The following is a 16442-nucleotide window of genomic DNA, read 5'->3' as shown; positions in this document are numbered from 1 at the left end:
ATTTACATTAACTAAGGATATCTCTATCGTAAAGTTCATGCACAAATCAAGAATCCAATTAGCCGGGAATTGTTGATTCAAGAACAATAATAAAAATCAATTGAATCAAAGGCCAAACAATTATAAATTAGCAATTCAAGAAACAATTATACGTTCTTGAATCAAAGGCCAAACAATTATAAATTAGCAATTCAAGAAACAATTAAGAACATGGTCTCAATCTAGGGTTCACTATAAATCCATGTGCTACGGTGTTTAGTCTCTAAACATTGAGGCAAATACGAAAGAAACTAAAGAAACAAGAAAAGCAATGAAGAACCTATGAAAACCCCTTCAATCGGGGAATAAATCTTGGTTCCAAGCTTCCTCAAGGTGTAAGGATGTCTTTCCAAAGAGTGGTTGAAGCCCCCAAGAATGCCTTGGAACATTTCCTTGAAGTCAAGGGTTGAAAAGTGTTTCAAAAGATTTCAAAGCAGGGTTAAATACATATTTCCACAACTTAGCGCAACCTAGGACATGGCCATGTCCCCGGGCATGTCCCTTACTGCCTAAGAACACCACCAGGTGACACGACTGTGTCCCGAGTCGTGTTATCTGGCGCGTCAAACTTTATCCTAAATTTAGCCTTGTTTCGTTTCGAATCTTTGAAAACTCAAAACATAAAAGTTGTAGGCTGGGAATTCTCTTAGCTTTCTATGGATACTTAGATCACCTTGGTTCGACTTCATATGAGGAAGATGTGACTAAAACACTATTGATGTATTGTAGGATTGTCTCCTTTAAGGCACGTTAGGTCCTTTTTTATTTTCTAACATTAATGTGCCCCAAATGTCTAAAAATGCTCAACATGAAAGTTGTAGAGGATTTCTTTGTCTTTCCATTGATACCTTAATTATATTACCTCCATTGAACTTCATATGATAGAGTTATAGGCAAAATACTTGCGCATGTTGCGAATTATCCTGTTTTACCATTCTTGTTTAAAAATACCTAAAAACCAAATGATAAAGAACTAAGTATCAAATTCACTCAATATAAACAAGAAATATAACAAATTGATATGAAATGGAAATAGGTGCATTTGAGCACAATATAGAGAAACTAGGAAAACGTAATTGAAAGATTAGGGGTGACATTTTACAGGTTCATAAAATCAGCATGTTAATTCCATAATAAAAACTTACTAATTTTCAACCATCTTAAAATTATGCAATAATCTGGATTGTAAAGAAAATTATTGAATAAGTTTGGCCTTTAATTTCTTCCCGTCATACTAAAGAGGCATTTGGTTGCAACATTTTGCATTTGCAGAAATTGTACTGTGATACTTGAAATATAAAAGATATGTGTTTTTATACGTTAATTGAGTTAAGCACCAATTTAGTTAATTAATTAAACTTGTTTAAGCAAGTATAAATAATAACTGCAGAAAGCATAAATAAAATAAAAACACAAGGAAATTGTTACGCAGTTCGGAGCTCCTTCTCCTACGTCTACGGGGCAACCCACGTCTGCCCAATCCACTATAGATGTTCACCAAAGGAGTATTACAAGAGGTAATTGAATACGGCCTCCAGCCTTTACCACTACCACTCTTTCTAACACCTATTCAGGACTGACACACGAATACCCAAACAATCTTCACAAGATGCTTCAGCAGTACCACGTACTGATCATGCAGTACAATATAAATATTCTTACGAATTAAATCAGAAATTACATTCAAAATATAAATTGCTTTGTAGAATCAAGAGAGCTCTAGCAGTGTATAATTCTCAAAGTTGGCAATTGCTTCCTTCGAATCGTGTGAATTTATTGCACTTCTTGAACCAATAGTTAAGATCCTTAGCCATAGCCTTTTCTTTAGCTACCACTTGTTCGAATGAATCACCACCACTCATTCTTGTCCTTTTGAAAGCTTCTTCAGAGATTGATGATACAACACATACAAAGCATTCTGACCACTTATTTCATACTCACTTGGTCCGTAAATAATCAAAACAAATTACACTAATTTATTTTTAAAACTAGTAAACCCCAATTAAAATAGCCAATAGTGTAATTTTTATTTTACACTTACATTTGCAATAAGACTATACACGTAATTAAGTGAGTCCTACTGAAAATGAAATGCATTCCCTTTGCAAAGGGATAATGGAAAGCAAATTTGGTATAATCTTGTACTCTTGTAGTGATCTCCAGAAAGAACTGGTCCTTAAAAAGGAATAAAAAGAAATCTGCAGTGATCAAATGTAGTAACGTTTTTAGAAAATGGTACGGTCTGCATGATACAGGAGCGCATCTGGTGTAGTGGTATCATAGTACCCTCCCACGGTACTGACCAGGGTTCGATTCCCTGGATGCGCAAAGCCCCTTCCTTTTTTTCACGAGAAAATTTTCCCCACATCAGAAAACGTAACGTTGAGGTCTGGTTTCATGACCAAACACGTTTTTTCATATGTCCAAGCATTTTCCATATGCTCTCTCATCACGTACTCTTTAATTTACTTATCTTTTACTCAATTTTTTTGTTCTATAAAATGCCCCATCATATCATCATCCCATGCAACTTTTGTTCTCGATCTTCCTGGCTTCGCCCTTGCCGCAAGCAATGAAGTCAAATCATCAACTCTCAGGTGATGATAAGTCGGTGATTCAAGAAACAAAAGGATCAATGAAAGAGATGAAGCTACGGCAATCATTCCAGAGAGCTATTTTTGGGAAAACTACTTCACACAAAAATGAGTTCTTTAACTTTTCCAAAAGTACTAATAAAAATTGCAAATCCAGGCCTCCTTCTGCTCATCATCTTGATGAACATCCTATTAGAATTATGATGTTCTTGGGTTCCTCCATCCACACTTGACCACCCCCCCCCCCCCCCCCCCCTTTATTTTTTCTCTTTTTAGTAAGATAGCATTATATAGCAAATACTCCGTATGTACTTGCATTAGTAGAAACAAGGTAAATTGTTTTAACCCGCACGAACTTAACTCAATAGTTTAATGGGTAGTATTTGGGAGAAGAGAGCAAAGTTTGAATTTTGACGGCGACAACCATTGAGTCACTGTGCTCTGTCGGGTAGAAGAAAGTATTATTGGATGTGCTCAGTTACCAAGAAAGTTAAATGCAAATTATATATGTGAACTTTTCTTGAATATAATGCCCTTTAAATGGTTTACTATTTCAAATGGAGTTCTAGTATATATACTCTCGAATTCTACTCTCTCACTTTTACTCAATGATGTATAGCAAATAATGATAGGATATTTTCACCAATGTGAGTCCCAAAAAAGGTATCTACATCATGAATTTATGAGAAGAAGTAGAAGTTAAGAGTAACAAATGGAGTCCGCCATATAGTATTTTCTTTCAAATGATGAGTACTCTGAATAATCAGTGACTGGAATGAAGGCACAATAGAAAAAGAGTTAATGCCTTCATTCCAGTCACTCACTATGGAGCAGTTGTGCATGACAAGGGTGGCAAGTTCGTGGCAGAAAGTTGTGGACATGATCCATTTTTAACTGAGGCAATGGCGGTCGAGGAGGCTTTAACTTGGCTCAAGGATCTTGATAGTAGTAACATTATTATTGAATCGGATTGTTTAAATTTTTGTCTTGCTTTTAATTCAAGTAAGTTAGACTTTTCTTATGTTGGTTTGGTGGTAAGCAATGTTATGATGTTCGGGCGATTAATTTTTCATCTGTCACAGGTTTGTGGTTGTCTGTCCCACTTCCATGTATTTCGAATTTCTTCAGTATTTAATGATTATTGTGCTGGTTATTTTTTTTTAAAAAAAAAGTAATAGAATAACTATTGATAAATAATTAATCTATCGCCAATTATAGAATTAGATGGAAAGGTTTTAGATTAAAACTCTCAAAATGCTTTATATATATTTATAGGATAATGTAAATTGTTAAACTCAAAGTCAAGATAGTCGAGTTGGTTTAAGGCGTCAGTTTCAGATACTGGTCCGAAAGGGCATAGGTTTGAATCTCATTCTTGACATTTTTTTCATTAATTTGCAGAACCAAAATAGAACTATGAGGGAAAGATGATTGCAGATTTGCAGCTATGAAAGGGGCAGTATTCTGGCTTGTGTTCCTATGAAAGGCGTATTGTGGCTTGTGTTCCTGTTGGTAGTTTTACAAAGCTTTTACCGATAAAAGTTTTCAGTAATCATAAAGAAAAAGTGACATTACAACTGGTGTGAAAATATTATTTTTCAATAAGGGAGACTCGATGTTATATGATCTTATCTCTTTAGAATCTTATCGTTACAATATCTTTTCTTCCTTAGAGATTAGGAATAGATTGATCATATGAGATACGATTTTAATTTCATCTATGCTATTAAACTTCAAAAAGGTGTTCATAAATTACAGGGTCATGCATGCCTAATTGTTACCTAGGAGAGTTGGGTCTTTACCTTCTATGATCATATTCTGTAATTTAAGAGTTTATGGATCATTTCTCCAATCAAGGACCCTTGTCTAGCCATAGTAGAAGTCATTACTAAAACAATTTGCACAAGTGTTTTCCAAATTTCAATGTCACTCTTTGATGGATCGTTATACCCTGCACCACGGCGCGCACAACACTATGCGCCCCACGCCTCTCAAAACGACGTCGTTTTGGTAAGTTATGTAGGGAATTGACGTGATTATGTGTATTTTTTATACAATTATGTGTATTTGTTTATACAATTATGTGCATTTTTTATACAATCATGTACATCTTTTTTTATACAATTATGTACATCCGAAATAGGAAATTTATGTGTATTATGTTAAGAGTTGATGTTTATTATGTTAAAAGTTTATGTATATTATGTATTATGTTAGATTATATGTATTATCTTTGACAAAAAAGTATGTGTATTTTGTTATATAATTATGTACATTCATGTATACAATTATGTGTATTATAGTATAAAATTATGTACATTTTTGAACATGAGATTTTTTTTAAAGAAAATTAACCGCCAACACAGGGTAGCGAAATTAAAAAAAAAAAAATTCTGAAACGACATCGTTTTGCATCAGGACGCACAATGCAATGCGCGCCCTGGTGCAGGATATAAATTGCCCTCTTTGATAGAAGTGGCTAATTCCCGGGCCTGGGCCAGTCTCGTGCCAGGTTCGGGTCGGGTTTGGGCCTATGTTAGCACCGATTAAGATCACCCCATGATAACTTGGGTCAGTCCCGAGCCTCTTGTGGACCGGTCTCGGGCTAGGTCCAGAATTTTTTTATTTATTTTTATATAAAATATTTATAGATGGTTTTTTTTTTAAATGAAATTTAAACCATTGACCTCATGATTAACAACGAGTGTTCTTTTTCACTTAAACTACTTCAACCTTTTGATATAATAATGCACACACACACACACACACACACACACACTATATATATATATATGTGTGTGTGTGTGTGTGTGTGTGTGTGTGTGTGTGTGTGTGTGTGTATACAGTGTTGTAAATATCGCGCCTAGGCGCCGCCCGGCCGCGACGAGGAAGGCCAGAATTGGCCTCCTCTGCGGCCGCCTAGGCGGCTGAACCGGCCAGGTTTTTTTTTTTTTTAGGGTTGATAATTTGCGATTAAGCATCAAATGATTAAAATATCCCATTTACTAGATATGAGTGTTGACTTGTTGAAGTTTCTACTAGTTGTAAAGTGTAAAAACTTTGTCAAGACATAACTTTCGACTCGGTTAGCCGTAGGCGGTTTGCCCATCCAATTTTTCAAAAAATTGCTTCTTTTGCTCTTAATTTTTTTTTTTTTTTATGTATTTAGATGGTTTCAACAATATTTTGAACAATTTTACAACCACTTACGTAAATAGTTTGTAATTAAAAAACTAGAGCAACCTTATGTTTTATTAGTGAATTTTTACAATTTTAAATTTATTATTATTTTTTAAAATAAATAAATAAATAAATCGGCCGCCTAACGTATTTTGCAATATATATATATATATATATATATATATACACACACACACACACACACACACACACACACACACACACACACACACACACACACACACACACTCACGCATACTTTTTCAAAGTTAATATTTTTGTTTAAAATAATATTTTAACCATTAATCTCAAAATAAAAAATTAATATAATTTTTTACTAAATTTAAAAATTATAAGATAACATTTGAACTTGTACTGTTAAAAATTTTATAAGACTTGTAATATTATTTAATAACTTATAATTAAATATTATAATTTATAAAATCCATGCTAGATTTTACCCGAACCTAGACCTGGGTCGATTTCGAGCTGGATTTTGGGCTATTTTTTATAAGACCTGAACCTGTCCTTTATAAATCAGTTCAAATTTAGGCTAAGCTTGACCCAGACTCGGTATAGCCCATGCCTTCTTTTTTTTTTTTTTTTTTTTGACCGATTCAGTATAGTCTATGCCTTTTTTTTTTTTTTTTTTGTTTTGCCGATTCAGGACTGGTTCGATCTTGAATCGGCCCGTGGCCACCAGCTCTTTGATCCAAACTTGTTGATTGCTTTCAATATCTAGGTTAATAATTAATATAGATGGTGCAAGGCAAGCCCAAAGAGAATGCATAGTGATTTGCAAAACGTTTCGAATACAACGTTGAATGGGAAAGCTACAAAAAAAAAGAATGGGACCCGACCACCTGGAAAAGAAAACGTTTCACAAATATGACTACTGGCCAAATCAGTGCAATATTCACGTCATTGGAGAATATATATACAACAACAATAATAAAGAGCTATTTGGTTGAGAGGAAACGAATTGCGAATTCAAATTACATTGTTTGGTAAGGGTAAGAGAATTATTGAAAATGAGAAAGAAAAATGTGGTATAAAGACTAAAATGTTATTGTGTAACAATAATAAGGTAAAACACAACATGTATGAGGCCGTCGCATGAATTCTTATTCGTGAGACAGGTCGAATCAAGATCAAATGTCATAGGTAAATGTAATACTAATTAAGAGCCGTGTTTTGATACTTGGGCAAATGTAATACTTTTTTGCAGAAAAATGTTATACTTTTACATTTTGATGTAAAAGTATTATATTTTCCATCAAAAGTATTTCATTTTCCCTTTTATTTTGATGTCAACCCATTTATTAGATATTCAGGGTGTGTTTGGTACTTTGGTTCATGGGTTTATAAACACTAGAAATGAGAATCAAAATCATAGTTAGTATTTGGTTGACAATTTTTTAAAACACAACTATGAAATTTGATTACCCCTTCAATTAAAAATTTCATTCTCTAATTAAAAAGGGGTATCATTACAGCTTATTGATAATCTAATTTTTAAGTTTGGATTAGTACTTTTAGATTTTGTTTTTGATTTTTTTTGTTCATATTGAATTATTGATACTTTGTATGTCATTATATTAGGATCAATTGTCTGGATTTTTGTTTTGTTTTGTTTTTTGTTTATTTTTTGTTTATTTTTTTGTTTATTTTTTTGTTTATTTTTTTGTTTTTTGTATTTATAAAACATTTATTTCCATTATAGGGTCATACACAACAAAACATCAATATTGACGATCATTCCAATTCCATTTTACTACCAAACATGCAAAATATTTTTATCAAATACCATTATCAATTATTTAATTTTCATTCCGATTCTGATTTCATGTGAGAATCAAACACGCCCTCAATTCCTTCACGTCATACCCATTCTTGACCTCTTCGAATTTAGGGTAATTTTGTAGAAGTGGCATTGACTTCAATTCTTTCGATTCTATAGCTAACTTTTCCAATCAAAGAGTTCTTAGATCTAGCCTAAATTTAATAGTTGAAAGCTAGGATGAAATGTGGTATGAATTTAATAGTCATTCATCAAATGTGAAAAAAAAAAAAAAAAAAAAAAGTTACAAACTAAATATGAAATATTTAGAATAAATCATGTGACCGGAAATAAAAAAGAACTCATTTTATTACCGTTTTAATTACTATAGCGGCATGTAGGGAGTGTATATAATATGAAAAATATTATATGTACTCTTATTTGTTATTTTCATACATAAAATTTATGTTGAAACCTACGTGAAAAAAATAACTTATTACTATTTATTACATTATGAAGTAAAATTTGAAAGTATATGTAGTAAAACTCTATAATATAATGTGTTTTTGCTGTTGGAAAAGGCTAACAGCTGCTTTCCGTGAACAGTTAATTTTGTATGTGGATGATGGATTGGTACGAAAGATGAAAGTCGTGTCAAACTATATACATATTTCTTTTACATTCAAAAAAAATATACATATTTCTTTTAGGATCACTATTTTCTTTCCATTAGAAAGGGCAGGGCGAGTGGGTTCAATTCGATAAGCACTATTGCTTTGATTTGCTGTACTCATCTATCTTTTGACGTACGGTAACTAGCTAGCTAGGCTGAAATAAGCACCTCAAGAACAAAAAAAGTAACTGAGATGAAATGATTATTTTTTTTTTTTTTTGCTTTTACTTACAATCTGCCACCCAAGAATTAAGTGAACTGTGAATGAGGATAAAATACTAAATTAATTTTTGTCTATGGAGAAAGAGAGAGAGAGATGGTTGTGCGAGCCTGACCAATTTGCGTGTCTAACAGACGCATTAGAGTGGTCACCGGTTGGTGACCACTAGGACTTCTAATATACTTTTAAGTAAGAGATATTGAGTGTGCATAGACCTGCTTAGATATCATCGAATACATTCTATAGTTCAGTTTGATGCACCGTATAGTTATGTGTGATGCATTTTAAAGTTTGAGTTATTTATGAAATTATCACCATATTTTTTACTTTTACCATTGCTTTAGATCTATTGATTTTTCTCAAATAAACTGATAGAATGAGTTTTTAGTTCTCTCCTGACGATGTTCACTTTAGCGTGCCTAGCCTATGTATATTTCTTTAGAATCTATGATTGACTAAAATAAAAATCTTGAAAATTAAGGCATAGAATGAAATTCAACTCTTTCTAGCTGATCATCTTCCATGTTGCGGCTCATCAACTCTGATCTATCCCTTCGATCCCTCAACTCTGATCCCTCCGAGCAACCTTATCAGTGAATATTTGTGGGGAGAATGTCAAATTAAATTTCTTTGTTCAAGATCATAGCTAATGTGGGGAAGAATTAATTGTGAAAGAATTGGCCTGCAAATGCCAAAAATAATGTCAGAAAAGCAAAATGAAGAAGGAAAGGTGTTGTGCGCATTGCACCTGCCCATACGCTCGTCAGGCGCGCCTAACACTGTTTTTTTTATATTACTTTTTTTTAAAAAATCAATTTTTTTTTCTCTCCCCTCTCATCTTCTTTTTCCTAATCACTCTTACAATAACTTCTCAAATAACTCTACCATTGTGGATGTTCCTGCCACGCATATTTGTGTATAGTGAAATTACTGTGGCAGATTTCCGGGAAAATATGATGCAATCAATAGGACGGGACAATGTGATCTAATGAGATAGATAAGGTTATCAATGACATTTTGAAGTACAAAATAGGATATATATGATGTTTTTGTTGAAAACATGATGCCTACTACACAAACATGGAATGTAAAATCACATCGACTATATTAATTAATTAGTATTTTTTATGCGCGATGCACAAAATTTGATGTCCAATATTAATATTTATATTAAAATCTTAGATTTATTTAAATTTTTTGTATTTATATTATTGTATAATAATAATAATGTAAATTATTTTTATAAATTTGATATTTATATTTTAGGAAATAACATATATAGTACTCCATTATATAATGTCTATATATTATTACCATTGAAGAATATAATAATATATAGACATTATATATTGGAGTACTATATATGTTATTTCTTAAAATACAAATATCAAATTTATAAAAATAGTTTACATTATTATTATTATTATTATTATTATTATTATTATTATTATTATTATTATTATTATTATTATTGGTGTGTGTTTGCATATCTAATGGTGCGGCCGCATTGACCACACGTTAAGGCCTGGCCGCACTGGAACTTGGCTATATATATATATATATATATATATATATATATATATATATATATATATATATATATATATAAAGAGTTAATTTCATTTTTTGTTCTAGATTTATAGGTGACAGTTCACTTTTAGTCTTTTTTTTTTTTTTATTAGAACATCCTCATTTAGTCCTATTATTATTGTGGCAGGACCATTTTTAGTCTATCCTTCAACAAAATCATTGAAATATCGTTAAATAAAGAGACATTTCAATCATTAAATGCATGTAACACTAAGCTGAATACTTATGCGCACAACGAACTCAATTCAAACCTCCAATATTTATGGCAGAAATCAAACCGCACACCTTGTGGCTGAAAGTAAAACTTTTTATTTACTATACCTATGTTTTGAAACTATTTCATTTATTCTAAAAAATTTAAGCTTTAAAAGATCCATATCTCCAAGAAATTTATAACTTTATTGCCAGAATACTCTTTAAATCAAACCCCACACCTTGTGGCTGGAGTATATTTTTCTAAACTAGTAGGGTCCTAAGAGGATGAATATTTACTGGACAAAGTTTCTTTTAGTGTTGGGCCAAGAACATATTACAATGTGTTGTTTAATTTCCAATAACGTGTTTTCAAAAAAATTTCCAATAACGTTATGCTTTTTGAAGTTGTCGTAGTACGGAGAGTACAGCCAAACTAAGGTATAATGGAAGACACCATGATATGGATGACGCACGCGGTGGGTGCTCCACCCATATACTCGCGCTCCACCACCACCACCAAAGTCAATAAATATAATGTTGTGATACCAAATTAAAGCCTTTTGGAAGAATAAATATAATGTTGGTTTCGGGACTTAGCATAGTGGTTCGTCATCTAATTTAATGTCTATGATCGGTATTGGGATTGAATTTCACTAGAAACATAAATGAGAATTGAAAAAGGTCTAGAATGATGTAAGAGGTGGATTAGATCCTTTATGCACGCATAAAGGTTAGAGTCTGACCAGTGGGTTGATTGCACGACTCGCGATTTACCTTTGTAGTGACTCTAATGGGCTGTTTGGTTCACAGAATAGGTCTGGAATGACATAACATTCCCAGTAATAGGCATATTTATCTGTTTGGTAACCACTTGTATTCACAGGAACATTGTTCCCCGGGAATGACCTATTCCCCTTGTAAGGGGAATAGAGATTCCTGGGGGGGGGGGGGGGGGGGGCTGGTATTAGGCTATTCCTCAGTTCTCAGGAATAGCCTAAAGTTTCTATTTTCTATTTTACCACCAATTAAATTTATTTCCTATTTCACCACCACCACCACCATCGTCACCGCTGCCGTCGTTGCCACCGCCACCACCACCACCACTAACAGCACTGCCACCACCAGCACCGCCGCCGCCGCCACCACCACCACCACCACCATCGCCACCGCCGTCGCTGCCACCACCACCAGCACCACCACCCCACCACTGCCACCTCAATAGCACCACCGCCACCATCACATATTTTTATAAGGGTATTTATGTCTTTTAAAACATATTTCATTTCTATTCCTTAAATCAACCAAAAACTGTAATATAATTCCTAAAATCTATTCCTTCCGCGAACCAAACAATAGAATACAATTCTTATTCTATTCCTTTCTTATTCCATTCTTTATGGAATAACATTCATATTGCATCAAAATTCATTCCGTGAACCAAACGTGTTGTAAGAGCGAGATATTATGAATTTAAAAGTAGTTTGGCGAAACTGAGATCATCTAAGTGTATATATATATATATATATATATATATATATATATATATATATATAATATTCGTTAAAATGACAAGTCTTTAAAATAAGTGAACAAAATAAAGATGGTAATTTCATAATGATTTAATGTAGAGTTAATACCTAATTTGGTCTATTGACTATACACATTTACGTAGTTTTTTTGTTGATTTTAATAATTACCTATTTTGGTCTTTGGTTTTGTACCTAATTTAGTCTTCCGGTAAGAAAACTGTTAAATAACTATTAAATTTGAGGGTAAAATTAAATTTTAATATTTGAAGGATCATTTTTGTATTATTTAAATAGTCAAGGGATCAAATTGTGAATTCACTATTTTGTGAATTTTGTTAGAGTTAGTTTCATTTTTGGTCCTATATTTATAGGTAGCAGTCCACTTTTAGTCCTTCTTTTTCAGAACATTCATTTTGGTCTTAGTATTATTGTGACATGACTATTGTTTGTCCTCCATCAACAAAATCGTTAAAATATCATTAAATACAATGACATTTCGATTTTTTTTTATACAAGTGAGTTGACCCGCTATATTTTTATTTTATTTTTTTAAAAAAAAAACATAATTGAAGACCTACATGCCATTTTATTTTACGGAATTTAAACGGGTTTGTTGATGGGGGACAAAAAATGATCATGCCATAATAATACTACGACCAAAGGGTGATGTTTTGAAAAAAAAAAAGATTAAAAGTGAATTCTCACCAATAAATCTAGAACCACAAATGGAATTAACTCATTTTGTTATATCTGAAATTTTTCCTTTTTAATTTTTGAGTTGTAGAAAAAGAATTGTGTGCCAAGACCTTGTAGTCTAATGGCACCCGGGTTGGACTCCCATATGGGAGGTTGTGAATTTGAGCCTCAGTGGAGACTTTATTGGCTCTTTGTGCTTCAGTAGGTTGAGAAAGTAGTTATGAATAGATCATACATTATAATAGAGTCAGTAACATTCAAAAAAAAAAAACACTAATTGTGTGTCTATTTTACGCTCATTTTTCACTTGGATAGAAATGTGTGTGTGTGTTGTTTCATTTCAAATTGTGTTAATTCACAAGTTTTACTAACATGCTCAAGTTTTATATATAGATGTGAAGTTATAACTGGTAGTGCTAAATTAAACTGATTAACGTACAATTAAATAAATAAATATGAAAAGAATCTAATCTATGCCCTATTTTTAATCGCAAATTATTGTGTGGACCATGGTCCACACAATGTTATATGGACCATAACAAAAAGTACATTATTTTTGTAATGAATGTACATTATTTTTGTACTGAATGTACATTATTTTACAGTATATAAAATATGGTGCATAGAACTTATGTGGACCATGGTCCACACAATAATGATTGGTTTTTAATGAGTGTTTTCAAATTTGGGTTTTAACCAAAATAATTTATCCAACACAATTAATTTCATTAATTGATCAATGATCTAATTAATCCAATTCGCAAATGCCCACCCAAATCACACATTTGTGTTTATTAATAAAGTTATAAATTATGTATTTTTATTAATGCTAAAATGGAAGTAATATTATACAATATCAAGTGCAAATATACAAATATGAAGATTTGTATTGTGCGAATGAATTATAAAATATTTAAAAATATTATGTGATTTTGTGAATATTATATATTGCATGACTTAAATTTGCTTAATAATTGAATTGCATGTTAATTGCTTAAATTACACAATGACTTATAAATTCATAGCTTGATATTAAAATTTGTAAATGAAATATAGTTTAGATGAAATAACACGTACATATTTTCATCCAAGTGAAAAATGAAAAAAATCTGAAAATGATAAAGAAAGTGTAAAATGGATACATAATTAGTGTTTGATTGTGGTGTAATTTTTTTTCTACAATTTAAAAAAGAAAAAAGAAAAAAATTTCAAATACGGAGTATAACAAAAATCACAAAATAGTGAATTCAAAAATTAGTCCATCGACTATTGTAATAATGTAGAAAATGGTCCCTCAATGCCTCAATTGAAAATTCCAATTTTACCATTTCTTTAATAGGCATTTAACGATTTTTCTAACATAGGACTAAATTATGTATAAAATTAATATTCATATGACCAAAATATGTAACTTTTAAAGTCAAGGATATGATAAAATTCAGTAAACGTGCACATGAGATATTAGCTCTGTTCATATACTTTCCTAACCTATTGAAATACAAAGAACAAATAACACCTCCACTAAAACTTGAACTCACAACCTTCCAAATGAAAGTTCAACCTGGATACTATTAAACCACATAATCTTGGTGAAGTATTAACTCTTTAATTTAATTAAATGGGAGAAATATTATTTAAAATATTTTAATAAATATGTTATCTAATTATGTAAAATGTGATATGTGTCACAATTATGAATTATTTATATTTATTTATTATATATGAATTGACTGACTCAATACCCATTAGTTTTTTAACTTACATCAAATTATACCAACTACAATTTAGTGCGATGATACATTTGTTATCATTCCAAATAAGTAGTCACAGGATCAAATCCCAGTGGTGGGTGATGAGCCCATTGATTTTTAGGCCCATAGAACATATATTATCTCATAAAGAATTAGTGTCAAAAAAAAAAAAAAAAAAAACTTACACTAGATTATATAAAATATGGTAAAATAATATTGGTTCATGTAGGCTTCTTCAATATGTAATCTAATAAATATATGTCATATAACCCAATGGGGGTAGCTCAAGTGGTAAATGAGCTCTCTTTGTAGGGAAGAATTTTACGATAATTCGAGTTTGATTCCTACAAGTGACGATTCCCCATAGGTTAGCTCCCGTGCTTCTCAGAGCGACCAAATCATGCTTGAGGGGCAAGTGCGGAAAGGCTCCGAGTGAAAGATGGAGTGGGATTGGCTCAAATCCATGAATTTTTTTTTTTTGTTTTAAAGGCGCGTCCTGAGTTGAAAGAAGCAAAGTGTAAAAATGGTGCTCCTTAGTGTTAAAATGGTGCACCTTATCTGTTACAAAGACACACCTTAAACTATGAAAAGACGCACCTAAAGCTTTAGACTGACGTACCTTAAGTTTCAATAAAAAACGCACCTTAAGTACAGAAACCACGAACCTTAAGAGTGAAAAGGACGCGCCTTAAGCTATGGAAAGACGCACTTAAATCTTTAGACTGCGACTGATGCAGCTTAAGTTTCAACAAAAACTCACCTTAAGTTCTCAAGTGAAGAACTGACGCACCTTAAGCATAGAAACCACACACCTTAACAGCACGTTTGGTTCACAGAATAAATTTTGAGGTAATAGGAATGCTATTATGGAATAGGTGTATTTCCGGGAACGGTATTCCATTCCCGACCTATTCCATGAACCAAACACGCCATAAGTGAAACACCCCACTTTTCTTAATCTAAATTCCTGAATACTTAACTTAAAAGATAACTAAATAAGGAAAAGATACAATTAATAATTTAAAACAAATCCCAAAAGAGGTGTCACCGCCACAGTCACCACACACGATGACTGCACAGGCTAGGAAAGTTCTGTCTAGAGTCAAGCTCATCAGTCTACAAAACATCTAAACAACTGAGTTTTAAACATCTATCAATAAAACAGAGTCTAGACTAACATCTAGCAACTCTAAGCTACACGCTAATCTATCTCGATCGCGCTCAAACACTGGGCCCACCTGAAAGGGGTTAACAAACAAGCAAATAGAAAACAACCTGTTAGCACGAATGCTAAGTATAACGCCACCCAACCATGTAAAGTACTATAGATATACTTTTGGAAAACATTTGACATTCACACTTAAATAAAATACTTCCAATCACTTAAACAATAACTTAAATCATACTCAACAGAAAGTTCTATATGCTTGCAACCTAATTATCAAATAGGCATGCTTTCTTAAGTACTCAACTTAACATGTATCTCATGCTTCAACAAATATCTTTAAACATAGCTCAAATGTAAACTCATGCTCAACTTATAGATAAAAGATACTAAATAACTCAACAAGCAATCTCATACGTACTGACATCGATAGCCAACTTTAATCAATTAAGCTATACTCACAATCACGCGAATAGATAAAGAATTAACTAATACTTAACAAATAAGCTCATGCTTTCATGCCAACTCTTAAACAACAATAAAGCTTTACTTCTCAATACGTGCTAAAAGCAACTCATGCTAAGTCATCAACAACAAAGTGATATACATCTCATCATTCTTTAATGCTCAACATGAAAAACACTTAAATCATGCATGTAGGGAAAGAAGCCAAAAAAATCTCTTTCTTTTTTTCCTATAGGGAACGGGCAAGAGCTAAGTCGTCTTGACAAACCGCATACAAAGAAAATGGCAGAGACCAAGCTATCCAAAAGATAAGAGAACCTTCCAGGCCATGAGTCTAAGTGTCAAGGTGTGAAGAAGTTTGGAGTGTTTATACTTTCTCTGCCTGTCAAAGACATCAAAGCAAATGAGAAACTAGTGATAAGGCCCTGGGACCCCGGGGACTGTTTTATTCGGAAGATTTTGGCCCAAGGGGGAGTCCATTTTTATTGGTGAGATTTTGGCCCAAGAAGAATAAAATTCTTTGTGGGCTAGGAAGGAAGGAAACATGGTAGCCCAAAAGGAATGA

At 32.5% G+C, this 16442-nt stretch overlaps 1 long non-coding RNA gene and 1 other non-coding gene across 2 annotated transcripts; one reads left to right on the top strand and one right to left on the bottom strand.

Annotated features, from left to right (window-relative positions):
- Positions 1 to 790: 790 nt before the first annotated feature.
- LOC109182552 lies at positions 791 to 11773 on the bottom strand. The gene is made up of 4 exons (XR_002054380.1): positions 11763 to 11773; positions 3647 to 3650; positions 1594 to 1598; positions 791 to 887 (listed from the first exon to the last, which is right to left on the bottom strand). It is a non-coding gene; the product is annotated as an uncharacterized LOC109182552 (long non-coding RNA).
- On the top strand, positions 2297 to 2367 carry TRNAG-CCC. The gene has a single exon. It is a non-coding gene; the product is annotated as a tRNA-Gly (tRNA).
- Positions 11774 to 16442: the final 4669 nt, after the last annotated feature.

Source organism: Ipomoea nil, unplaced genomic scaffold, assembly GCF_001879475.1.
Source record: "Ipomoea nil cultivar Tokyo-kokei standard unplaced genomic scaffold, Asagao_1.1 scaffold1074, whole genome shotgun sequence".
NCBI lineage: Eukaryota > Viridiplantae > Streptophyta > Magnoliopsida > Solanales > Convolvulaceae > Ipomoea > Ipomoea nil.
The sequence above is the reverse complement of the archived record's forward strand: the minus strand, read 5'-3'. Positions and strand labels throughout refer to the sequence as shown.